The sequence below is a fragment of the Euleptes europaea genome, chromosome 2 (genome assembly GCF_029931775.1).
Source record: "Euleptes europaea isolate rEulEur1 chromosome 2, rEulEur1.hap1, whole genome shotgun sequence".
NCBI lineage: Eukaryota > Metazoa > Chordata > Lepidosauria > Squamata > Sphaerodactylidae > Euleptes > Euleptes europaea.
Window position 1 is genome coordinate 114,122,163 of NC_079313.1, and position 25,333 is coordinate 114,147,495.

At 46.0% G+C, this 25,333-nt stretch overlaps 1 protein-coding gene across 1 annotated transcript in view; it reads left to right on the plus strand.

The window, feature by feature from the left end:
• The first annotated feature begins 19,337 nt into the window (after nt 1-19,337).
• SDC4 (syndecan 4) overlaps nt 19,338-25,333 on the plus strand; it is a 31,187-nt gene continuing 25,191 nt past the window's right edge. Inside the window, exon 1 of the mRNA XM_056845074.1 lies at nt 19,338-19,402. The gene's annotated coding sequence lies outside the window, so the exon portion shown is untranslated. The remainder of the gene's footprint in view (nt 19,403-25,333) is intronic.

Genomic DNA, 25,333 nt, shown 5'->3' on the forward strand with positions numbered 1-25,333 from the left:
CTGCATGCGTTCTTGTGCAACTTTGGAAAGGTGAGAGTGTACTTGATTGATTGAAAACCTTTAATGGCATAAGAGTGTACTTATGAAGGGTATTTCAACACAGATAGAGGCGCTGTTTCCGGTACTAACTTATGGGGAAGTCAAACAGGTCTATATAAGGAACAATTCCCTCTCAGTTGTTGCCACAGAGCTCAGGTATACCCTCCCTTGGCAATATATATATTGCCCCAGAAGGTTAGACCAGGTTGCCTCTGGGCTCCCAGCAAATGTCAGCTATAACACAATCACATGTGAATTGTGGGTTCTCCATGATCACTGCCTAGAGAAAAATGTCCTGCCCCTTTAATGGAGGCTTCATGGGTTGTTACATACCAGGTGATATTTTTACCTCCATGCTACGAAATTCTTCAGCTACCCATTGCAACACATTAAACCTCAAAGGGGCAGGACATTTTCCCCCAGGTTGTTTGCAAACCAACATGTGGGGTTTCTGAACAGGTACCCCCCCAACTATTTTAGGCTGGGAAAATGACACAGGGAGGAGGTGGGAATGAAGCCATCCCTATCATGGCAGGATGCAAATTGGGTACACATGTGGATAGAGGGGATGGACACACAAGTAGCGTGCAATTGTGTTATGTCTGACCAGGTGGGTGAGGAGCCTGGTGTTGCAGCTGTCCACTACTGTGGATCAGGTCAGGTGAGAAAGAGGAAAGACTGCTGTGAGCATCCAGACCCTAGGGTCGTCAACCTCCAGGTACTACCTGGAGATCTCCCGCTATTACAGCTGATCTCCAGCCTATAGAGATCAGTTTCCCTGGAGAAAACGGCCACTTTGGCAATTGGAATCTATGGCATTGAAGTCCCTCCCCTCCTCAATCCCCTCTCTCCTCAGGCTCCGCCCCAAAAACCTCCCACCGGTGGTGAAGAGGGACCTGACAACCCTAGGCCATATGCAGAGGTGAAAGGCAGAAAATGTTTCCAAAAGTCAGTAGTGTAACTTTCCACCACTAGGAGATAAGATCAGACCTCATTGGAACAATCTTCTGAGTTTGATTTGCAAATGAACCTCTAGCTTAGGTAAGAGTTTTTGCCTCATCTCATATCTACTGTATCAGTTATATATTATCTCATTCAGCCTTCCCAGCATTCGTCTAGGACACTGGTTCCCAACCAGGGGTCCATGGACCCCCTGGGGTCCGCGAGAACTAAATTAAGTTCCGCGAAACAAAGTTATAAACCCATAATAAATTAATATTTTCAATTAAAAGTTCTTTATTATAAAATATATATATTCAAATATAATTCTAAGTTTAATGTTTAACTAACAGTTATGATTAAAGTTTATTTTCAAATTCCCGGAATTTTTATTTTGAACCTTGGGGTCCCTGCACTGAACAAAAAAGTCCTAGTGGTCCCTGGTCAAAAAATGGTTGGGAACCACTGGTCTAGGAAAACCATGATTAGAGGTGGCTTCCCCATGGAGACATCCTTGCATGTTTTCCTTATTGTGGATGTGGCTACTGATACAGTGTAATGGGGGATTCCTCATGGCAGGTTTCCCTGCAGTTTCCCCACCCCATTCCCCCAACAGCACCCATCTCCCTTCCCTGGGCTTCTTCATGTTTATTTTTTAAATTGCCAGTTGAATATTGCTACATGGCTATAATCTTACAACAATATGTGTTAACAGGTTTTTTGAATCCCCAGCATTGAAAAAAAATGCCATAGAGTCCAATTGCCAAAGCAGCCATTTTCTCCAGGTGAACTGATCTCTAACAGCTGGAGGTCAGTTGTAATAGCAGGAGATCTCCAGCTAATACCTGGAGGTTGGCAACCCTAGGTGAGGAGCACAGACTGTGGGGAGGGGGGCTTAAGCCTCCCCCATACCATTTTCCTGACCCAACGGTCCTGAGGAGTTGCTATTTTCCCCACTGGGGAAAGTTACGGTAGCCCACCACTACGCTTGTGGCCACTCACAGGATGAATGGCAGCTCCCCCAGGGTTGTTTCAGATCAGGAAAATGGCGTGAGGGGAAGTCCCCTCTCCTCGGACACCACAGTCCCAATCCAAATCGTGTGTCCGTGTGTGCACCTGGAACTTAAGTTCTGAGATGCGAACTCCCAAATTATGTTTGGTGACAGGACTCGATGTGAGTTGACCTTCCAAGAACATGGTGGATGTGTAATGCGTGACTGGGAAATTGGGAAAATGTTAGATCTTACTGTTCATGCTCTTCTGACACCGGATGGCCTCCATCTCTTAAAAAAAAAAGCCCTCCAGTGGCATGGTGGGGGGTTGGGATGGCAGCTGCCAGAGGGACTGAAGAAAAGGAAATGATGCTGATGTGAGTGGGATCTGCAAATATACTTACTTTCCTGTCCACACGGACTGTGAAGGCACTTCACCCCAAAGCAGGTTTGGGAAGGATTGCAGCACAGTGGGGGGAAATACAGAAAAGAGGACGATTAGGACACCATAAAAGCCCACTCGATTTTAGACCCAAAACTAGAGCGGAGCCTATGAGAGAAACGCTCAGCCCTTGTAGTGACATTTCCCATGGAGTTCTAAAATAGTTTTTCCTCTGGAGGAAGAGACAGAGATGTGTCTCTGTGGATGTGTCTTCATGCACAGGAGGGCTACCTGACCACAATATATGGGTGGTGTGTACCTTGTAATGTGTACCTTCTCGTTCAGATTTCACGTAACCCCTTTAGATGTCCCCATTGTCTTTCTTACTCCTCTTTCCCTTTCATTGTCCTTTCCTTTGTCTACTTTCCAGATAACAAGCATTAACTGGGGATTGGGTTTTTTCCTGCTGAAGATCTGCAAACGTTGTTGGTGTTGATAATTCTTATGGTGTGGATTATGGCTGGGATTGAAAGAGGAAACTGAATCTCACGCAAAGGAGCTTTTGTTTGAACTTCAAATTTCGGACTGAATTTTCTTTGACCAACATGGAACAAACAGTGTCTGCAAGTTTTCTCTCACACTATGTGCAGCTATTCCATTTGCCACAAGTTAAATGTGTGTGTGTGTGTGTTAAGTGCCGTCAAGTCACTTCCGACTCATGGCAACTCTCTGAATCACTGTCCTCCAAAACATCCTATCCTTAACAGCCTTGCTCAGATCTTGCAAATTGAGGGCCGTGGCTTCATTTATAGAGTCAATCCATCTCTTACCTTTGAAAATGGAAATGGCCATGCCAGTTTCCTCTGTGTAGGCTTGGGGAGTTTTTGTGCTCGGGAATTTCTGCCAGCGCATGGCACCTATTCATCACACTGACTGCAGGGTTTTTTTCAGTTTGTTCAACAGCACCTGCCTGGCTTTTTGCTGTATTGTTACACATGCTTCACTTCTCCGAGGGGTGAGAAGTTCCAGGGTTGGTTCACAGGTTAGGACTGACGACTCCAGGTTGAGTAATTCCTGAAGGTTTGGGAGCAGAGCCTGGGGAGGGGAGGTAGCTCAGTGGGGTCGGGATGCCATCAACTCCCCTCTCCAAAGCTACCATTCTGTCCAGGGAAACAGATCCCTGGAGTCTGGAGATCAGTTGTAATTCTGGGAGAACTTCAGGCCCAACCTGGAGGCTAGCATCCCTGCTTTGGGGGAGAGACAGCACCCCCCCCACACACACACACTGGTGGTCGGGGGGGGGACGGGGACCTGGCAACCCTAAGAGCGCTGGAGACTTGTGGTATTTTGTAGTATTTGCTTTGTTTCCAGGTATACAGGGGGAGGCACAGAAGTCCTCCTACCAATCAGCCACCTGCCCCACATTTGATCCCCAGACAGAGATCGTGCTCCCTGAAGGTTTTCAGACCCCCCATAGGGTCTGTCTGCCCTTCTCCCTGTCTCTCCCAGCATCTTAGTTGCATTTTCTTTTCACAGACAGGTACACCAGCCCACCCTCTTCAGTTGAGAAAGGTGGGTCCTGGTGGCTGCTTGACCAGAGCCAATACATCCCACTGTCCATAAGAAACCTTACGATTGCTTTTGTCCTGGCGGATATCTTACATCTATCTATATGTTGCATCTTCCCTGGGTCTGCAAGATCAGGCATGTGTTGCAAGTTTTTTACTGGGAACTTAACTATGCAGTAACTTTTGCAGTAACTCAGGTGTAAGAAGCCAACATGAATTTTGCATGAAGACTGACTTGTGCTTTCCAAAGTTTTATGTAGGGAGGAGGGGGATAGGTGCACAGGATAATGGAGAGAGATAATCCCAGGTGAGTGTGGGATGGGAGGCTGAGAAAATGTTATGTGGAACGAAAAAGAAGTAGGACTAACCGTGCGGGAATTTTTTTTTTGGGGGGGGGAATCCTCAGTGAGGTAAAAATTCCAGGTCTGTGTTAATAGTAAAACGTCTGCAATCATTATCTCTCTCTCAGATGCCAGTGCAGAATTGAAGAAGCAGGACTAACTGTGTGGGATTTTTTTTTTGGGGGGGGGGAATTCCAGGTCTGTGTGAATAGTAAAAAGTTTGCTATAATTCTCTCTCTCTCTCGGATTCCAGTGCAGAATTGAAGAAGTAGGACTAACCATGTGGGATGTTTTGAAGAAAAAAAATCCTCAGTGAGGTAAAAATTCCAGGTCTGTGTGAATAGTAAAAAATTCACTATTATTATCTCTCTCTCAGATTCCAGTGCAGAGCTGAGTTTGTCCTGTTGCTTAGCAGGGAAGTTCCGTATACTATTTTTTCCTGCTTCTCTTTTCCCTTTGCTGTTCCGTGTGTCATCACCGCTGACTACACCACAAGCATCACATATTTCCCCAACAAGTACCACTTGCCATGGAGAGGAAGAGGTGCAGTATGTGGCCATAGCTTTTCCGGGCAACAAAGGCTAGCTCAGCACGTTCCAAATGATTTGATTGTGATGTCATTTTTGATGCAACGCACAGTGACGTTTGGGAAAGTCCCAGCTCAGCTGCGCCGTCTGCTCATTGCAAGGAAGCACAAACCACAAAGCTTCCCCTTTCTAGAGCTTTAGAGAAGCCACCCGTTTCCATTTTCCAATTTTGGCTCTAGGTGCTCGGTCAGGAACTTTGAACCGTGGCCCAATTCTTGTGTTTGTAAAGTGCTGTCAAGTCACAGCTGAATTATGGCAAGCCTGTGGGGTTTTCATGGCAAGAGACTAACAGAGGTGGTTTGCCACTGCCTTCCTCTGCACAACAATCCTGGTATTCCTTGGTGGTCTCTCATCCAAGTACCAGCCAGATCTGACCAGATCAGACTAGCCTGGGCCATCCAGGTCAGGGTGGCCTAATTAATTACTGAGCATATAAAGCTATTATTGGGCAGTACCGTTTCAAACTGCCGCTGAGAACTCATGTGATTGAATGCACCTCTTTATGTACACACACACACACACCATCCATATGTTTGTTTATTTGGAACTTATTAAACCATTAGTAAACATAACATTCATAGCGTCTTCCCTGGGTCTGCATGATCAGGCATGTGTTGCAAGTTTTGCGCTGGGAACTTAACTTTGCAGTAACTTGCGGTAACTCAGGTGTAAGAAGCTAACATGGATTTTGCATGAAGACTGACTTGTGCTTTCCAAAAATTTATATATATGGGGGTGGAGGGTGGAAGGTGCATGGGATAATTAATTTTGCTGCAACCTAGTAACCTGGCTATCACTCTGGATATGCCGGGGGTGGGGGACACACCTCACTTTCCCTGTATCCCCCTCACCATACTATTTTTTTCTTTCCTGCATCCTGGCCGGCTTCACACTGTCTCCCCTTTCCCTGCTTCTTTCCTCCTGCCCACCAATCTATCTGCCTCCACATCTGCAGCTATATTTATTACTTCAGTTATACCTCACCTATCTGTGAAATGGGGACCCAGAGCAGCTTACATCATTCTCCCCTCCTCCATTTTATCCTCACAACAACCCAGAGTAGAGTTGCCAACCTCCACGTGGGCCCAGAGATCTCCCACAATTACAGCTGACCTCCAGAGAGATCAGTTCCCCTAGAGAAAATGGCTGCTTTGGAGGGTGGGTTCTATGGCATTGTACACAGCTGAGGTCCTTTCCCACCCCAAACCCTGCCCTTCCCAGATCCCACTTCCAAAATCTTCAGGTATTCCCCAGCCCAGAGCTGGCAACCTTAACCCTGAGGTAGGTTAGGCTGAGAGAGATTGACTGGCCAGGGTCACCCAGCAAGCTTCCATGACAGAATGGGAATTCAAATAGGGTTGCCAGGCATGGTCTGGCAACTCTTGGGAGAGGAGGGAGGCAGGGACTTATGGCTTGGGGAGGGCAATAAGAACATAAGAAAGGCCTTGCTGGATCAGACCAAGGCCCATCAAGTCCAGCAGTCTGTTCTCACAGTGGCCAACCAGGTGCCTCTAGGAAGCCACAAACAAGATGACTGCAGCAGCACCATCCTGGCTGTGCAATTATGTCACTTCTGGCATGATTTGGATATGACATCATTACTCCAGAGACACCAGTTGTGCCCCTTCATTTCCCCATGCATGTTCTCTCACAATCCAGCTGAATAGAAGCAGGCAACAGGAGCTGGGAGTAGGAGATTCCCCACCCCAAGTAGGAAGATGGGAACCTTAATTAGAACTTGGGTCACCTAGATCCTAGTCTAACTCTGTAACCACTACACCACACTGGCTTCCTTGTGGTAGCTGCTGCTGAATATTAGCGTCATCAGTCTTGGGTGAATCCTACAAGTTGCATCATAGCAAGTTGCGTGGTGGCTGCTGCCAGGCCTGGCCTCAAGGAGGCCTTCCTTGAAGGCCAAAAAGAACCCTGAAAAGGGCCCTTCCCCCTCTTCCTGCCTTTTACTGACAGAAACCAAGGCTTGAAGACTGGCAATACTGCTGTGGTTTTGAAGCAATCCCCATAATCCCCAGTTTTGCTGGGGAGGATGGGATAGAAGACCAATAAAATAAATAAATAATGGCCACTAAGATTCTTAAAGCTACAGGGGCTGCTTCTACTATTTTTGGGGGAGGTTAACCCCCCTTTTTTTCTTCCAGATTTCAGATTATTCTGCAAACCTGGGGCTTTCCTCAAGGGTGTAGAAAGATCTGACTTGTCTGTTTGTTGTCCCAATCTCTGGATTTAAGTATACACAGATATGGCTATGCTGAGAACTAGATATATTGATGACTTTAAACTTTAAAAATGTGTATCTTTAAATGTTGCACTTTGGGGGCTTTAAACCCAAATGATTGAGTGAAAGGTAAGAAAGTGGCTATCATGAAGAAATCTGTCAACTCCTCAAGGTATTGTCCACCATGTGTGTGTGTGTTTAAACATGTTTATTCCCCCCGCCCCCGCCGCCGCGCTTTTCCAGTTGCTTCGAACCTTTCTAGAACTTTTGATATATTTTTTAAAAGGCAAACAGATTTTACCTCACCATTATATTTGGATGTCATAATTGCAGGATCAGAGCAATGGCAGAACTATATAGGGATCCCCTCCTGGTCTCTGATCACTGTGGCTCAGTTTATCCTGTATGACAAAAGGAGCAGTAATGTGTCTTAACAACAGTAGATATCTCTTCCATGGACAATGAGTGTCAGGAAATGGTTTTGTTCAAATGTCGGTCAGGGTTTGGAGGAGGTGACCTCCCACCGCTCCTAGCTCAAGGGAAGGGGCAGGCGAGTACCTGTGTGAAAAAGAAAGCACTGTTTGGATGCTGGAAGAGACAGAGAGAGGAGCAGACAGACTTTGATGAGAGTTGGCCGAAGTACCTTGGAGCTGCAGGATCTCTCTGAGGATCTGATCTGAGGTACCGAGAGGATTTGCTGCGCCGTAGGAATGCCTCTGTTCCTGCATCTGTGGGTCTTCCTGTATGTTGTAAATAAAGCAAATACAACAACACCATAAGCCACCAGCGTTCTTTCCTCTGAAGAAACCAACCTGGGTGAATGCTCGCCTCTGGAATTTCCCGCTGCTCAAAGAAGTGGGTGCATATAACAATATGTTTGGCCCTGGTTGCTGGACAGGGAAGTAGCTTCATAATAACAACCAGCATCCCACCACGCAGCAAGCCAAGCCACACAAAAGGTGGAATGTTGGCTGGCAGGAGTTCCAAACCAGGCTTGAGTTGGGGAAGGCAGGGATTTTCATTGCAAAACCGGGCAGGAATTGCATTTGAAAATGGCACAAGGAGCACATGAGAGAGGGGGGAGAATAGTGGGACGCCATGTGATTTTCACCATTTTTGGACTGGGGAGGGGGGGATTTCCAGTGGCTGCCTGGAGCATGTGCCTGTATTTGCTGACTGAAAGCTAAAAGCCCATACAGTTTTAAGTTTCATAGCATCAGCCTTGTTAGTAGGGTTGTCAGATCCGGGCTGGAGATTTTGGGGATGGAGCCTGAGGAGGGTGTGGTTTGGGGAGGGGAGGGACTTCAATGGGGTATAAAGCCATAGAGTCCACCTTCAAAAGCAGCCATTTTCACCAGGTGAACTGATTGCTGTTGTCTGGAGATCCATTGTAATAGCAGGAGATCTCCAGCCACCACCTGGAGTATTTGTCAGCCTGTTGCTGGAAAATCAAAAAGGAATCTTCTGACTTGCAGAGTTATGCATCTGATGTAGCTGGCTCAGATTCCACGAAAGCTAATGCCACAATACACCTGTCAGTCTTTAACGTGTCCTGAGAGTTGTCCTTTTTGATCATATTTTTAAAATGTGAATGAATCATTGGGAGTTGGGAGAAAACCCCAATTGAGTCAAACTGATCTCTTCTGATTCTGCTTTCCAAACAGTAGTTTTCTGTGGCTGAAAACGAGTCCTCTGCACTACAGCATGTCTTGATATATTGCTCAGTTGGAAAGCTGGCCATGATTTTGTGACTTCTTGTGCAACCTCCCTGGCAAAGCAATATCAGTTACATAACCTTTTGCCCCATTTATTCTGTTGCTTTCTGAGAGTTTCGTATATGCATAAGATTTTTGCCAGTATTGTTCAGTGAGCCAAGAATGTAAACATTTGACAAAGGAACGTTTGAAGGACAAAAGTAATTAAGCTACTCTTTATGGCAACTAAATATACACAAGTGGGGGACCTGCAAGGACTTGTGAGAGGCATCTTGTTTAACCCTCCCCCACTATTTCCTCTTTTACCTTCCCTGGCAGCCTTGGCAGCCTCTCCCCTTTTCCTGCTTCCTTTTCTTCTTCCCATGCACCAGCCAGCCTACCTTTATCTGCCCCATTTCCAGCTTTCCTTCCTTCCCTCCCCCTTGCAGCCTCTACCCAGGAAAACTATGGCCCACTTGCACAGTGGCAGCTGCTGGGGCCAAATGCATGGTGGGGAACCAGCAGGGACTTGCTGGAGGACACCTTGCTTCCCCCTGTATCCCTTTTCTCGCACTATTTCCTCTTTCTCTTTGCCTTGCAACCCCCATATCCTCATCTTTTCCTGCTTCTTTCTCTCTTTCCAACTCACCAAGCAACCTACCTTTTATGTGCCCCCCCATGTTTGCCTATATTGATATTTATCTACTTCATTTGCTTTCTCCAAAATGGGGACCCATTGCAGCTTACATCTTTCTCCTCTCCTCCATTTTATCCTCACAACAACCCTGTGGGGTAGATTCAACTGAGAATATGTAACTGGCCCAAAGTCACCCTGTCAGTCTCCAAGGCAGAGTGGGGATTCAAACCTGGGTTTCCTAGATCCTATTTTGAAACTCTAACCACTACACAACACTGAAGTGGCTGTTGAACAATAGCAAGTAGCCAGGCCTGGGTGAGTCATACAAGTTGGGTGGCAGCAAGTTGCTTGTTGGTTGCTACTGGCCCCGGCCCCGATGAGTCCTCCCTCAAAACCCCCAACATCCCTAGAAAGGGCCCTACCCTGTCCTCCTGCCTTTTACAGACAGAAGCCAAGGCATGAATGTTGGGAAGACTATTGTGGTTGTCTAGCAACAGCCAATGAGGACATTCATTTCTTAGAGATAAAGGCAGTGCTTCTATAATTTTGGATGGTTTCTGCATACCTGGAGCTTTTTATAGGTTCATAGAGAGATCTGGCTTGTCTGTCCATGGCTCCAGTATCACAACCCTGGTATTCCTTAGAAGGGTTTGTGTGTGTGTGTGTGTGTGTGTGTGTGTGTGTGTGTGTGTACATACAGTTTGTACTCAATGTAGTTTCCTATGTAGCAGAAATCAAGAAAGTTTCCATCCAGTAACTGTGGAGAAAAAGCATCAGAGGGTCTTAATTCATGCAAATATTTCAAGGTCAGAAAACACCCCAGCAGCGACTTTCATTTCCTATTTCTTTTATTACTTACTGACCTCAAGGCAGAGATTTTTATCATTTTGGTCACAGACCAGAGAAACTGAGCTGTATGCATTCTTTCACTGCAAGAATTAAGAGTGAACTAAATCCCTTTGCTGGTATTATTAACTAGTTGATGATTAAAATGAAAATATGATCGTCTATGTTGCACATACAGATATGTTGAATTTCACTAGCAAAAATAGCAAGGGTTTGTAAAGCTAAGCAGATGAAATAAGTAATTTGAAGCCTGAGACCCATTTTTGTGGATTTTCTTTCCTCTCACTTTTGTTCAAAAGTCATTTTCACTATACAATGTGATGGTCCGATCTTTGGGTATCTATAGCCCATTCCTAAAGGGGTGTGTGATCCGCAGCAGCTGGGAGTGGCAGAGCCGCGCCACCTTCTCTGAGGATTCCCGGGTGCTACAGAGGGAAAAAATGTATTAAAAAATTAAAAAGGAAAAATAAAGGGAAATTCCCATTGAGAACAGCCGCGCCGGTGTGAGGGAGACATTCCCAGGGGCGGAGCTGCCTTTGGACAGCTTTCTAACCCTGTTCGCCCCAGGAACACCCCCTTGAGCAGCGGCAGGGCTGCACCACTTTTTTGGGGTGGCACGGCCTTGCTATTTTCAATGGGGAATTTCCCTTTATTTTTCCTTTTTAATGGGGACCCAAAATGGCTTACATCATTCTTCTCTGCTCCATTTTATCCTCACATCAAACCTGTGAGGCAGCTTATGTGGAGAATGCGTGACCAGCCCAAGATCATCCCGTGAGCTTCCATAGTAGAGTAGTGATTCAACCCTGAATATGTCAGATCCTGGTTTGATACTTTCTACCTCTTTGGAGGATGAGATATTTTTCTTCCCGAGTACTGTTAGGCTTTGGAAACTCTTGTTGTCACCAAATAGCTCAGCTCTTTATTGGGTAAGAAATAGTTTTGTGAATCCACTCTCAAGCTATTTCAGCCTGCAGGTGTGAAAACATATCCCTGCCATGGCAGTGGCAGCTGCAGCAAATGGTGTGCCCCACCCCACAACCATTCCTGTTGTCTCTGCATTGAGCAGAATCCAGACAGCCAACAGCTTCTTTACAAAGGCCTTAAAGGGCTTTTTTCTTTGTTTTTTCTCCCAGCTGTGTCATAATTAAATGAGAAGCCCTTTAAAGGGCTCAAGCGTGGAATGCAAAGCTTAGCTCCACCATGTTGAAAGTGGAACTTGGCTCTGCCCCGATAGTGGCTACAAGGGAGTGTCCAGATGGCTTCTCCACTCCAGTTTCCCCTTTGGAGAAATGAAGTTTATATTTTCTCTGGAATGAAAAAAACAAGAGCCAGAGGGCATAATGTCCTCTGGATGATCTCCTTTACTGTGGAGGTTTCCTGTTCTTCATGCAGTAAAAAATCCCTGTGTGGAAGGGGCCTAAAAATCTAAGATCACAGCAGGAAAACCAGAGATCTGAAGCTGCCTTGTTGTCCCTTCGGTCCATCGAGCCCAGTATTGTCTCTTCTGTTAAGCAGTAGTTCTTTCAAAGTTTCAGCCATGGTCAGAGGTCTTCCGAGGCCTCCATCCAAAATCCTTTTAAGTTGAGAGCCAGGGATGGAACCTGGGAGTTCATGAGTTCTACCACTGAGCAACGGCTCCTGTCTATCGGTGCTGAAACGGTGATGAAACTGAAGAGACAAAAAGAAAGCGCGCAAGAGGAAGACTCAAACATTCGCACGTTTCTGAAAAGGTGTACTCTGTACAGTTCTAAGAGTTTTGTCCATTGCTGGGTGAATATTCACAGCCACCGAACCACTCAGGAAAAGGGTCATCGCTCCTGCAGACTGTCCGCAAACATTGTCATCACATGACCTCAGAGTGCAAACAGGCATGTCATTTCTGTGTCTGGCACAGCCCATGGCAAACTGTTGGCATTAAATAAACCTTAGATTGTAGTAGTAAGGGTAAAATGTTAACTAGTAGCTTAGACTTTCTAGATGTCAGAGAAATTTCCAGTGACATAACGCCCGAGAAGAGAAGTAGAGAGCCACAGCAGGGGAAGTTTAAATTGTTAACCCAAACCAACCTATTTTCGTTTTCTTTTCATAAAGGTCGGATAAAACTTGTGTTCCAGTTAGGTTTTGCACTTCTGACAGTCTATCTATGTAAATTCAGTTATTTTCTCTTAAAGCTTCCATTTTTGTGGTTTAGTGGAAAATTAGTACTTTCTCTCATTTTGCATTATACAGAAGATTACTTCTCTGGGTTTCGGGAAAGGTGGCTACCAAGAAAACAAAAGAGGTTACATTTTAGACATTTGTACCCATTTGTAAACTTACATGTTACTGAAGTATATAGGTAGTATTCTGGTAACAAATGTTTACTTGAGCACAGTCCTCTGAATAGAGAAGAGTTGTGGTAGGGTTGCCAACTGCCTGGAGAAAAAAATGTCCTGTCCCTTTAATAGAGGCTTAATTGAATGTATTTACTGATGTTATTTATCTCTATGCCTTGAAAAGAGTCAGCTGCCCGTTTCCAAATATTAAGCCTCTATTAAACTGCTCCAGGCCTGTTAGCAGTTCTAGACTGTTGGTGGACCGGAAGAACTGCCTCCTCCCATTAAGATTCTCCTCCCAAGTCTAGCTGTCGGTGCCCTGCCTGCAGAAGTCAGGTGGGTGGTAGCCAGAGATGGCTTATTTTTTCAGTGTTGGCACCTAGGGATGTGCATTCAGGTAAAACCAAACCAATAATACACCCCAAAAATACAATATCAGTATTTTTGGGTATATTTGGCACCCCAAATATATCTGGGAATTTTTTGGTATACTGAAAAAATTGTCCCAAAAAATCCCGGAAATATTTGGGATTAACCAGGAGGATTGGGCGAGAGCACTTGCAGGCTCCTGGGACTGTTCCCCCCCCCACCTCTGGTTTTTTTTGTGTCCCTGTCTCTCAAGGTTTGTATTGGCTGCCAGGCTGTTTCTGTCTATTTCAAGTCTGTTTGTCAGTTTCAAGAGTTTTTTTTTTCTTTGCCAGAGTTGCTTTGTGCGTGTCCCCTCCCATTGCTGGGATTTGTTTTGCTGTGATTTTCCAGTTTGACATTAAAAATTAAAATTAAATCAGAAGAGTTTCCATCTAGACATTAGGAACAATTTTCTAACAGTTAGAGCGGTTCCCCAGTGGAACAGGCTTCCTCGGGAGGTGGTAAGTGCTGCTTCCCTGGAGGTTTTTAAGCAGAGGCTAGATGGCCATCTGTCAGCAATGCTGATTCTATGACCTTAGGCAGATCATGAGAGGGAGGGCACCTTGGCCATCTTCTGGGCATGGAGTATGGGTCTCTGGGGGTGTGGGGGGGAGGTGGTTGTGAATATCCTGCATTGTGCAGGGGGTTGGACTAGATGACCCTGGTGGTCCCTTCCAACTCTATGATTCTGTCATTCTACTTCTGTTGGACTTGTTCTGGACACAGAACAAGAAACTCCATTCACAGCAGCTAAAGGTGTTTGCCAGCACTTCCTTCCATATGATCAGGACAATTTTTCTCTCTTGAGTGTGATGAGTAGGGTTGCCAACCTCCAAGTGGTGGCTGGAGATCTCCTGCTATTGCAACTGATCTCCAGCCGATAGAGATCCATTCACCTGGAGAAAATGGCTGCTTTGGCAATTGGACTCTATGGCATTGAAGTCCCTCCCCTCTCCAAACCCCGCACTCCTCAGGCTCCGCTCCCAAAACCTCCAGGTATTTCCCAACCCGGAGCTGGCAACCCTAGTGATGAAGGAGATTTGGGGCCTGCAAGAAATCTAGTGGCAGAGCTCTCACCGAAGCCACTTTTATTGTATTGTTTTTACTTGGTGAGCCATCTCAAGCAGGTCTCTAGTATGATAGCATACAAATTTTCCAAATTGATTGATTGATTGATGGCTCCACTTATGCTCCTATGAGGTTAGCCAAGCTCCAGGGGTGGCCTGGAGATCTCCTGGAATGACAACCGATCGCCAGATGACAGAGATGAGTTCCCCTGGAGAAAATGACTGGTTTTAGGGTCGTCTGTATGGCATTGTGGCCTGTCCCCTTCCCTCCCCAAACCCTTCCCTCCCCCAGGCTCTACTTCCAAATCTCCAAGAATTTCCAAGACTGAAGCTGGCAATCCTAGCTTCCACTTATGTTCCAAGATTAGTTGAGGGGGGCTTTGTTATTGCGGGAACCCACGTTGTCACACGTATATCAGGTGGGGGCCCGCACGCAGGCCGCCTTGGCAGTTGTTTCTAAACTTGGTAACTGTTTCTCCAGGAGTTTTCCTTAGTTCTCTTCTAATAAGTCTTCCAGAGACAACTGAAAACGTATTTCTCCCAGAAGGCCTTGAAGGAAAACAGATTTTATTCCCAGGTTTTAGCAGTACTGGTTTTATGATTTGGCAATTAATAATTGGTTTGTTTTGTTGGTTTTCATTTTTAGATGCCATGGTGGTTTTATGGTATTTCGTGTTTTATTTGTGGGCTACGTTGGGCTTGGAACGGCGACGCATCAATTAAATCAGGAAAAAGAAATTATGACTGCGGCAAGAAAACCATCGTGTTTTGTTATGTACATGAAACGTGAGGTTTTAAGGAATCCTCTAAGTTCATTAATCAACATCCCTGGCATTAATTACTCATTGTGAATACTCCATGTGAGGATGGCAGCGTGCAAGGCTTACAGGGAGCCATCTGTTGTGTGTTTGCTGTTGTTTTTTCTTGTTTCTTCTTCCTTGAACCTCCCATTGTGAGCATTTCCTTACAAACTCTTTGTCAACATGTGAACACCAGCTCACCCCTTCAGTGATAATCAGCTGTTATTTGTTTACAGGCAACACATTGCACAATACACACAAATACTGGGGAGCTCCTAAGCAGACACAGTCACAGAATGGAAAATGGAGACTTGCGGGAATTAAGAAAGAAGGATAAGGGAAACCGGGGCCTTGGTGTTCAATCATTGTGCGCATTTGCTGTTTATTTGATCCATGCATCTTCCCTTGGGGCTGAGCGTCAGAGGAAATTGCGGCACCATACTTTTTGGTGCCGTCAAGTCGCAGCTGACTTATGGCGACCCCGAGACGGTAGGAGGCGGTTTGCCATTGCCTGCCTCACTTTCACAACCCTGGTATTTCTTGGAGGTTGCCCATCCAAATACTAACCAGGGCCAACCCAGCTTAGCTTCTGAGATCTAACGTGATCAGGCTAGCCTAGGGCTATCCAGGTCAGGGCACACCATATTCTGTACCTGTTCTTTTTTTCCTTTCTGTTGCTGCGAAGAAAATTTTAAATTAATGTACTTCCATAGTGTGCTGCTTTGTTACCGGTCTACATGGGTCCCCCATACAGCAGTGATTTCACGGGGTTTCTTCATTCCTGCAAGCCATCAGTTCAACACAGCACCAATTGGGCTTCTACATGGTGGCTTTCCCCTCATTTCTCTGCCTCTTCTCACCCCCTGTCCCATGCTAACAGGGGAGTATGGGGACCAACCTCGAGTTGGGGCCTGGAGTTCTCACAGAATTGCAATTGACCTCCAGACTACAGAGATCAGTTCCCTGGAGAAAATGGCAACTTTGGACTCAGAGGATGGACTCTGGCCTCACATGTCCTGCTGAGCTCCCCCCTCCCCCATAAACTCCCCCCTCCCCAGACACCTACCCCCAGCAAAATTTTGAAAAATGACAAAAATACAAAAATATATGCAGTGATGACAGTTTCTCAAAATGCAGTATACTGGTCTGACTAGAGCTCTGGTGGCACATTTACTAAAATTCCCATAGCTTCCACCAGATTTCAGCACTATGCAGAGGAAGAAACTTGGAGTGCCATTTGCCAGCATGGTGCCATAATGCGGTCAGTCATAAATAAGTGAACATTCTGGTCGAAGGGGCCCATCTCCAGCGCCCCTTGCCACCCTCTTGCATCTTAACGGCCCCCAGGTAATCCCCCCCAGGGAGCAGCACCACCTACTTTGGGAACCACTGCTCTAATGGATAACAGACTAATATTAAAATATCAGTGACATTTTTGTTATTATGTGCAATACGCAAGAGATGAGAGAGATAAGTACCATTACTGAACTTGGATCTGGATGATCTGGTTTTACCACTGCCACCGCCTGTTCATGTGGCCTTGGGCAAATCACTATTTTTTTCCAGGATGTATTAGCACAACCCTCTCAGGGCTTTTTCAAATTGCGTTGCACCAGGCATGTACCTATCCAGAGCATTGCACTCTGTGTAATCTGTCTTGAGTCCCAGTGAGAGAGGCTGACTATAAATAACATAAATAAATAGCATAGGGGTGTTGTCCATCACAGAGGTGCCTAGACAGAGTCCACAATTGGTAATTTCTGAACTTCTTGTGTCTGCTATTCATTTTGCTTTTCTAAAGTATGGGTCTGGTTTGGCTCCATATGGGACATGCACCTGAGCAGCTCTAGAGCATGGCAACCTGGATGAAAGTATGCTCAGAATAACTGGAAATGGCAGCTATGCACAAAATAAATGGAAATGGCAACTGCAATAGAAATATGCCTTCAGGTACTGTTGCCACTATTATTTTCATGGACAAAGCAAGATGGGTACAATAGGACAAGTTGTTGTTTCTCCCATAACTATATTGCCATGGGGAAGAAGCCTTGCATCTGTTGAATTTATGCCTGTCCGGCAGCTAGCACTGGGTCTCTAAGAGGTGGGGGTATAGTTCCAGAGAGGTAGCCATCTGTTGCAGAGAAACTGAACAGGAATTCAGTGATACCTTAAAAACTCACAAAATGTAAATTTCTCTTTCTACTGTTGCCCCCCTGATCATTTCAAACCCATATAAATTGTTGTAAGACTGAAAGACAATAAAAAGGCCTTCTTGGTCAGGGTGCCGAAACTTTGGAGATTCCCTGGAAGATTCTTCTGTCTCCCTATGTCATTGTCTTCCCCCAGCAAGTGAAAACATTTTTGTTTCATTTGGTGTATCCCCCAGTAAACTCTTACTGGCTCTCCACCCTTGTGGTGTTTAGGGTTGCCATCCTCCAGATGGGGTCTGACGTTCTCCTAGAATTACAACTGATCTCCAGCCTACAGAGATTAATTCCCTTGGAGAAAGTGGTAGTTTCACAGTGCATCTATGAATGGTGCATCATAAGTTGTAGGACAAATCCCTCTCCATATTTCCCCCCTCCATAGACCTCGCCCTCAAATCTCCAGGAATTTCCCAGGCTGGAGTTGGCAACCCGTCTATTTCTTTTTACTGTCTCGTTAAACATTTTACATGTTTTAAATGCTGTTTTTAATATATATAATTTAAAAATGTTCGCTGTGGACCCTATTTGGGTGAAAAGCCCGCACAGAATTATTATTTTTTTTAAAAAAGTAAATAAAAACCTAAGGAGTAATTTAAAGATTTTGAAGTGTAAGGATGTGTCACTGGCCACCAAGACTAGATTAATTCATGCCATTGTAGTCCCTATTACTATGTATGGGTGTGAAAGCTGAACAGTGAAGAAAGCTGATAGGAAGAAAATAGATTCCTTTGAAATGTAGTGTTGGAGGAGAGTGTTACGTTTACCGTGGACTGCCAAAAAAAACCCCAAATCAGTGGGTTATAGATCAAATCAGGCCTGAACTGACCCTAGAAGCTAAAATGACTAAACTGAGGCTGTCGTATTTTGGTCACGTCATGACAGGACAAGAGTCACTGGAAAAGACAGTCATGCTAGGACAGTGATGGTGAACCTTTTAGAGACCGAGTGCCCAAACTGCAACCCAAAACCTACTTATTTATCGCAAAGTGCCAACACGGCAATTTAACCTGAATATTGAGGTTTTAGTTTAGAAAAAACAACACATACATTATTAACATCTTTTGCCTTAAAAGAAAAACACAATAACAGAGCTTTCAATGATACAAACAACTTTTTGTTGAAAGGTAAAAGTTTGCATTTGGCATGCTTTTGAACAATTAATGTTTGTTCAAAGCTCCTAAGCTGGGCAGCGGGGAGTCCAGGGAAGGCAGACGCGACAGCTGCTCAACTTACCCACTGCCCACAGAGAGGGCTCGGCGTGCCAAGTCCGGCACGCGTGCCATAGGTTCGCCAACACGGTGCTAGGAAAAGTTGAGGGCAGCAGGAAAAGAAGAAGACCCAACAAGAGATGGATTGACTCAATAAAGGAAGCCACGGCCTTCAATTTGCAGGATCTGAGCAGGGCTGTCAAAGACAGGACATTTTGGAGGACTTTCATTCATAGTCAAAAAGGGCAAGAGTCCAGTGGCACCTTAAAGACTAACAAAAATATTTTTGTTAGTCTTTAAGGTGCTACTGGACTCTTGCCCTTTTTGACTACTGCAAACAGACTAACACGGCTACCCACTGTGAATTATTTTCATTCATTGGGTCGCCATGAGTCAGAAGCGACTTGACGGCACTTAACACACACACAATTTCAAGGCCATTTATGCAGGGGAGGTTTTGCCTCGGACTGGCCACTCTCCGGATGCCCATTTTCCCCATCCGAATTCTCCAAACTCTGCACGGGGGCTTCTTTTTTAAAGTTTTGAGTATTTGGACGGGGGGGGGGGGAAAGGTGCATCTAGAGAGCGGCAAACCCTCCCGTGCGTAAATGGCCAAAGATCGCGGCTTGCGGCCAACTTGGTGAGAAGCGGGCGGGGCGGTTTGCAGCCCTCCGTTGGGAAGCGCCCCGAGACTTTTGTGCGGCGTTTTGCTGCCAGCGGCCGGACCCAAAGGCATCGCAGGCGCCCCTCCGGGGTTTGTCCCCGGCCAGAAGACGCGAAGAGCCAACAGGACAGCCGTGACGTCCGAAGTCACCGTCGAAGGGGCACATCCCGGCGTGCAAACCTGGGCCTGGGGCGGGGACAGAGAGAAAGGGACCCGGGGCGGGGATTGCCTCCGCCTACCGCGCTGCTGCCCAGGCCGGGGCTCCTCCTCTCCGCGGGCCTATAAAACCGCGGCGCGCCGGCGGGGGGGCGCTTGGTTGCATTGCAAACGCCCCGGTCGTCTCCCTTGTGCTGCACAACCGCTGCCGGAGATCCCCCCGTCCCGCCCTCGGACCGCCATGCAGCTGCGTCGCCCCGCCGGCCTGTGCGCCGCCCTCCTGCTGCTCTTCGTGGCCGCCTTGACGGCAGAGTCGGTGAGTGAATGGGCGGTCGGGCGGTCGGCGGTCCCTGCTCGGAGGTTGGCGGCGTGATTGTTCGGGCTTTCGAGCTGTTGCTTCCCGGGAGGAAAGAGGAGCATTGGGGGGGGGGATCGCTTGAGGAGTTGGGAGATCGCGGGTCCTCCCCCCTTTAGGAAGTGGGGAGGAAAAAGTGTTTTTATGCATGGGAGATTTTTTTAGGGGGGAAGGAAAAAGTGTTTTTATGCATGGGAGATTTTTTTAGGGGGGAAGGAAAAAGTGATTTTATGCATGGGAGATTTTTTAGGGGGGAAGGAAAAACTGTTTTTATGCACTGGAGATTTTTTAGGGGGGAAGGAAAAAGTGTTTTTATGCGTGGGAGATTTTTTAGGACGGAAGGAAAAACTGTTTTTATGCACGGGAGATTTTTTTAGGGGGGAAGGAAAAACTGTTTTTCTGCACGGGAGATTTTATGCCTTGGGTTTGCCGCTCTCTGGATGCACGTTTCCCCCCCATCCAAATTTTCCAAACTCTGCATAGGGGCTGCTTGTTGAGTTTTGAGGATTTGGATGGGGGAAATGTGCGTTTAAAGGGTGGCAAATCCAAGGCGAAACCTCCCAGGCAGAAATGGCCTTGGTTTCATCCTTAAGAAACTGGGAAGGGTCTCCCCTCTTTCCCCAGATTTATAGAGCTGAGTGAGGCATGACTGATTTTAGGGGTAGGTTAGATGAGCCCCTCGTAATTCAAATTACACTCTTCGATATGAGCTCGCAGCTCTTGTGCCCTTATCCCTCAAAGGGGCTTCTTAGATCACCCCCTTTCTCACCCTGTATAGCGGCTGCTGTGGGGGTTATTTCTCTTCTTGAGCAGGGCCTAATGGAGGAGACCCCTACGCTCTCCCCCCACCTTCTATCCAGGCTGGTTTTTGTCACTCCCTTAGCTGCCTTGAGGGTCCCTCTGCTCCTCCCCCCTCTTTTCCCTAAAAACTTCAAATACCAGCACATTTGGCAAATAATGTGCGCCGCTGCCTTATTTAGCACTTCCTCCGGCTCATAGCTGTGGAATGAGTAACCGTTGACCCAAAGCCTGGCGCTGGCGCAATTGCCTAACTTCATAGAGAACCCATTAAGTGAAATCCCCAAGGCTTTGGCAAGTTACAAATCTGGGGTTTTCCGGTAAATCTGAATGTGATTGCTAGTTTGCTAATGATAAATTTCCCTCTTCTGCCGTTCCTCCTCTTCTTCCCCCCCCTCCTCGCCCCATACACCTTTAGCTGTTTGTACAGGTAGTTTTCCCTGGTAAACACCCTTGCCTCTCGACCTTTGGCCATGCCAAATTTCCTCACACTGTGTGTATTGTTGATCGAAAGCAGACTTGCTAGGGCAATGGGAAGGCAGAGAGGGTGGCGAGAGAGCTTTGCCTTGACTGATTTAATGGTGTTGTGTAGACGCTAGCAGGAGGAACTCTGCTTCCGGAGGGATGGGGAGCTTGCAAAGCAAGGTCGAAAGGAGTAGAGGCATAATCCAGGACGATTTGTGACTTCAGCGTCCCTTACTTAGAAAGGACCTGGCGATGTTTTGGCTGGTTGAATAAGATCCCTGCCTTGCTGGAGGGATTGATGTTTATAAAAGGGGGCTTGAGTGTGACCCCTCCCACCTGCTTCTTGCAGATCCACCTGCACTCCCTCTTTACCAATGGATTCCCCCCCCCCAATAATCCTGTGTCTTAATCCCTGCCTGTCATGTGTGAGCCCGTGTTTGCAGGTAGTTTTCTGTGATCGTCCCAAACACTAGCTTCCCTTAAATAGGTGACCAAGAGTGGTAATAGAATGAAAGATGTGGACGTATCTTCTCAGTCGAAATACACGTATGTGTTGTTAGGCATCTTTTGCCTCATTGTCCTTATTGTGTTGGTTCTAGCTGGTGAAATACATACTTAATCTACTGAATTGGATGTTGGCTTTGTCCTTGACAAGAGGGGGCTGGGTAGGTAACTTATCCCATAACTGGTGGACAATGGAAGCCAGAATGCAAAAATCCAGTTAAGGAGGGACAGCCAAATTAGCAGGGTTGTTTTTTTTCCCCATTAGTGAGGGACCTTCAAGAAATCAAGGGATTTTCAAAATCAAGCCAGATCAGCAACTTTAGCTCAGAGGTTTCTTCAGCACTTATCAGTAAAGTGCTATTGACATACTGCTGGAATCTTATCTGTTTGGCCATGGTAATTAAAAGAAACTTTTCTTCTTTTTTACTGGAGCCATCTCAATTAGCTCGTCTGAAGAGGATGGTGTGTCAAAATGTGGTGTAGAGGTTAAGAGCAGTGGTTTGGAGCAGTGGACTCTAATCTGGACAACTGGATTTGTTTCCCTGCTCCTACACACGAAGCCAGCTGGGTGACCTTGGGCAAGTCACAGCTCTGTTAGAGCTCTCTCAGCCCTACCTACCTCACAGGGTGTCTGTTGTGGGGAGGGGGAGGGAAGGTGAATGTAAGCCGGTTTGAGTCTCCCTTAAGTGGTAGGGAAAATCGGCATATAAAAACCAACTCTTCTTAAAAATGTCTCCATGCAGTGGTTGCTGCTGAGAACCTTTGGTAGCAATGAGAACCTGGAACTTCGGAGTGGCCAGGTTGCTTCAAAGAAAACGTATCTGTGTGATGCATTTGTAAAGCAGTGCCCTGTGTATAATCTGTTGAGCTCAGATCTGCCTAGATCTGTCCACAACAGCATTGGACTATTGATGTGGTGTAGTGGTTAAGGGTGTCAGACTATTGGATTTGAATTCTCACCCTGCCATGGAAGCTTGAACACACGAAGTTGTCTTATGCCTTATACTGAATCAGACCCTTGGTCCATCAAAGTCAGTGTTGTCTACTCAGACTGGCAGCGGCTTGCCAGGGTCTCAGACAGAGGTCTTTCACATCACCTACTCGCCTAGTCCCTTTAACTGGAGATGCCAGGGATTGAACCTGGGACCTTCTACATGCCAAGTAGATGCTCTACCACTGAGCCACAGCCCCTCCCCAGCCTAATCTGCCTCCCAGGGTTGTTGTGGGATAAAAATGGAGGAGAGGGAAACAGTATAAACTGCTTTAGTACCCCTTGAGGAGCAAGGGGGGTATAAATGAAGTGAACAAATCCCAATGGATATTTCCTAGTGCTGTTAGTTTTCTTTGTATAGGAAGGTATGCTGTGTAAAATTATATCTAGATCTTGCATGTCATGAGAAGTAAAGGTGCCTGAGTGAAACATGCCAGTTTGACTTCCCTTTTTAATGTTCACGAAGTGTTAAAACAGTAGTAGAATTTCCAAATATATAAATATCAGATTGGCTGAGTTTAGTGTTTTTGAAAAGCAGTGCAGTATTATAAATGATCAAACCGGTCTGGCCCGTCTTGCTGCCATGAATCCCTCGGGCTTGTTCTTTCTACTCCTGCCCAGTTTTCTTTTCTGTCTCTCCCAATCAAATCAGGATTGTTAACCTGAATATGTAACTTTTATTTTCAGCCTGTACTATAAGATTTTGACAGGCTCAGACAGCTGAATGAAGCTCAGGTGCGCCCTCATTTGGCAAATGTGTACAGCGGCCCGTTCTACAGAGGCTGGGTAAGAAATGGGCCTTGACGTCTGTCAAAGTCTTCTCCAGCTTCATGGAATTGATTATGAACCTTACACTGCACTCTAGAACTGACTCAGGAAATGTATAGTTTAGTCTTTATGGTTCCTAATGTGCCATGTGGGTGCTAGCAATTCTGCTAATCCCAACTATTAATTTTTGTGGAAGTTTCTAGTCCTCATGGTTGGGGAGTGGAATGTTTGCCACCTGCAAGATGGAAGAAAGTATTAAATTGGGATCAAGATAACAAGCAAAGTCTGAATTCCATTTTTTTAGCTCTGTATAGGCTGATGTAGCAAGCTGCCTCAAGGTTTCGACACTTGAAGGGTATAAATTCTGAATAAAAATACTGTAAGTGATTATATTGATGGTGAAGTGACATCTGCTGGGTTTGTGCTACTGATGTGAAATACACATAGATTCCAGACTACGAACAGTGCTGTCCCACTTTACTGGGAGCAAGCCCTGTTGAATAGACCTGAGTAGTATTCTGAGTTAGCCCCCCCCCCTTAAGACTGCTCTCTGACTGTATAAATTAGCTTCAGCTCTTGGATCACGGTAATTGAGAAGTTACCTGCTCCTGATCTAAAGGAACAATGCCAGTGTTTGGACTGGAGTAGTGGGGAACGTGGAGGCGCTTGACTTGCAAGTCAAGTGGTATAGCTTTTCTTCCTTGATCACAGTCTGATCAGTCAGTGATGTAGTAGGGTCTTGCATTACCAGCCTCACTGCAACATGGCGAGAGCTACTGATGTCCTGCTTCCCAATTTGAAGTCAGGCCTTGCCAACAGTGGGATGAAACTCCAGGTGAATACAGATGGGGGAAGATTCCTTATACGGTAGTTAAAATAGATCCTAATTGTTTTAGTGGTCATATTTTGTCCTTGCTGTTGCCCCACCCCTAGTTACTGACTTGTCCTGTTGGCTGTAGGGTGACAATATTGGTTCTACCTTACCCTGCAAGCAGTGCGGCGGTGTTTTGTTGCGGCTTCCTGGTTCTTTATTTACAGAAGTAGGTGATTGAATAGGAGGTTAAACAAGTCCACATTATGCACGGATCACATACATTTTCGGTATGTAATATCTAATCAAGTGGATTTTCCTTTCTTTAAAAAATGCCTCCAGTGTGCTCCTTTGCAGAGTAGAGAAAAAATCCTCTCAAAGGTTATTTAAAAACATTACAATGAAGCATATATATGCCCTACCTAATTCTCTTATCAGACAATGCATAAATAACCATAATGTTAGAGGTTAGGGTATGGTTTCAGTTCACTTTTTAAAAATCCCTGTGCATTTGAGTGTGTATGGGAGACTTGAAAAATACCTCAAAATTTGCCAGTATTTAACTATCGCGAAGAAGAAGAGTTGGTTTTTATATGCCGACTTTTCCCACCACTTAAGAATCAAACCAGCTTACAATCACCTTCCCCTCCTCACAACAGACACCCTGTGAGGTAGGTGGGGCTGTGAGAACTCTAAGAGAGCTGTGACTGGCCCAAGGTCACCGAGCTGGCTTCATGTGGAGGAGTGGGGAAACCAACCTGGTTCACCAGATGAGCGTCCACCGCTCATGTGGAGGAGTGGGGAATCAAACCCGGCTCTCCAGATCAGAGCCCTCCGCTCCAAACCACCACTCTTAACCACTACCCCACGCTGGCTCTTCATGACCCTGGTGGTACATGTGTGGCAAAGGATGCAAACATTTGATATTATGAGTTTTTTTTAATGAAGAAAGTGTGGATTTCAAACTTTAGAAAGGTGCTAGCTGGCAAACACTACAGTTTATGGGTTCCCTATTCAGTGTCATCAGCCAGCAGTCAGTACAGTAATTCAGATGGCTGCCCAGCCACAGAGGAAATTAGGAAAGCCTTCCTTAACCACCTGATAAAGACCGTAATCCTTGCCAGGAGAGAAATAATATGCACGAGAGAAATAATACTTTGTGGGAATTTAGATGACCAAGCCAACCACATTGTTGTTAAACCTTTCTGACCACCAGGTAAGCAGCCAGTCTGTAGTCACACACTTTGATATGGGGTATTGTAGGGAGGCTTTGCAAACTTTCTTCTCCTGTAAGAAGCTCATGACCCTGTTGGTGTATGTGTGGTTGTGACAAACTTCTCAAGGTCTAGAGGAAAAGCTGAATGGGTTGCCAGCCAAGTCGTGACTGTTAAATTTCTGTGCTGCTCAGCTGCTGAAGTCCTTCCTTTCAAGGCACTGCCGAGACTTTCGTGGCTAGGAGCCCAGAATTTGAATCTTACTGATTTTCCAGTGGGCTTCTTATAATGCTCTTAGTGTTAAGCTCGTCCGAGGGTGCATGTGAAAGAGGAGCAATCCA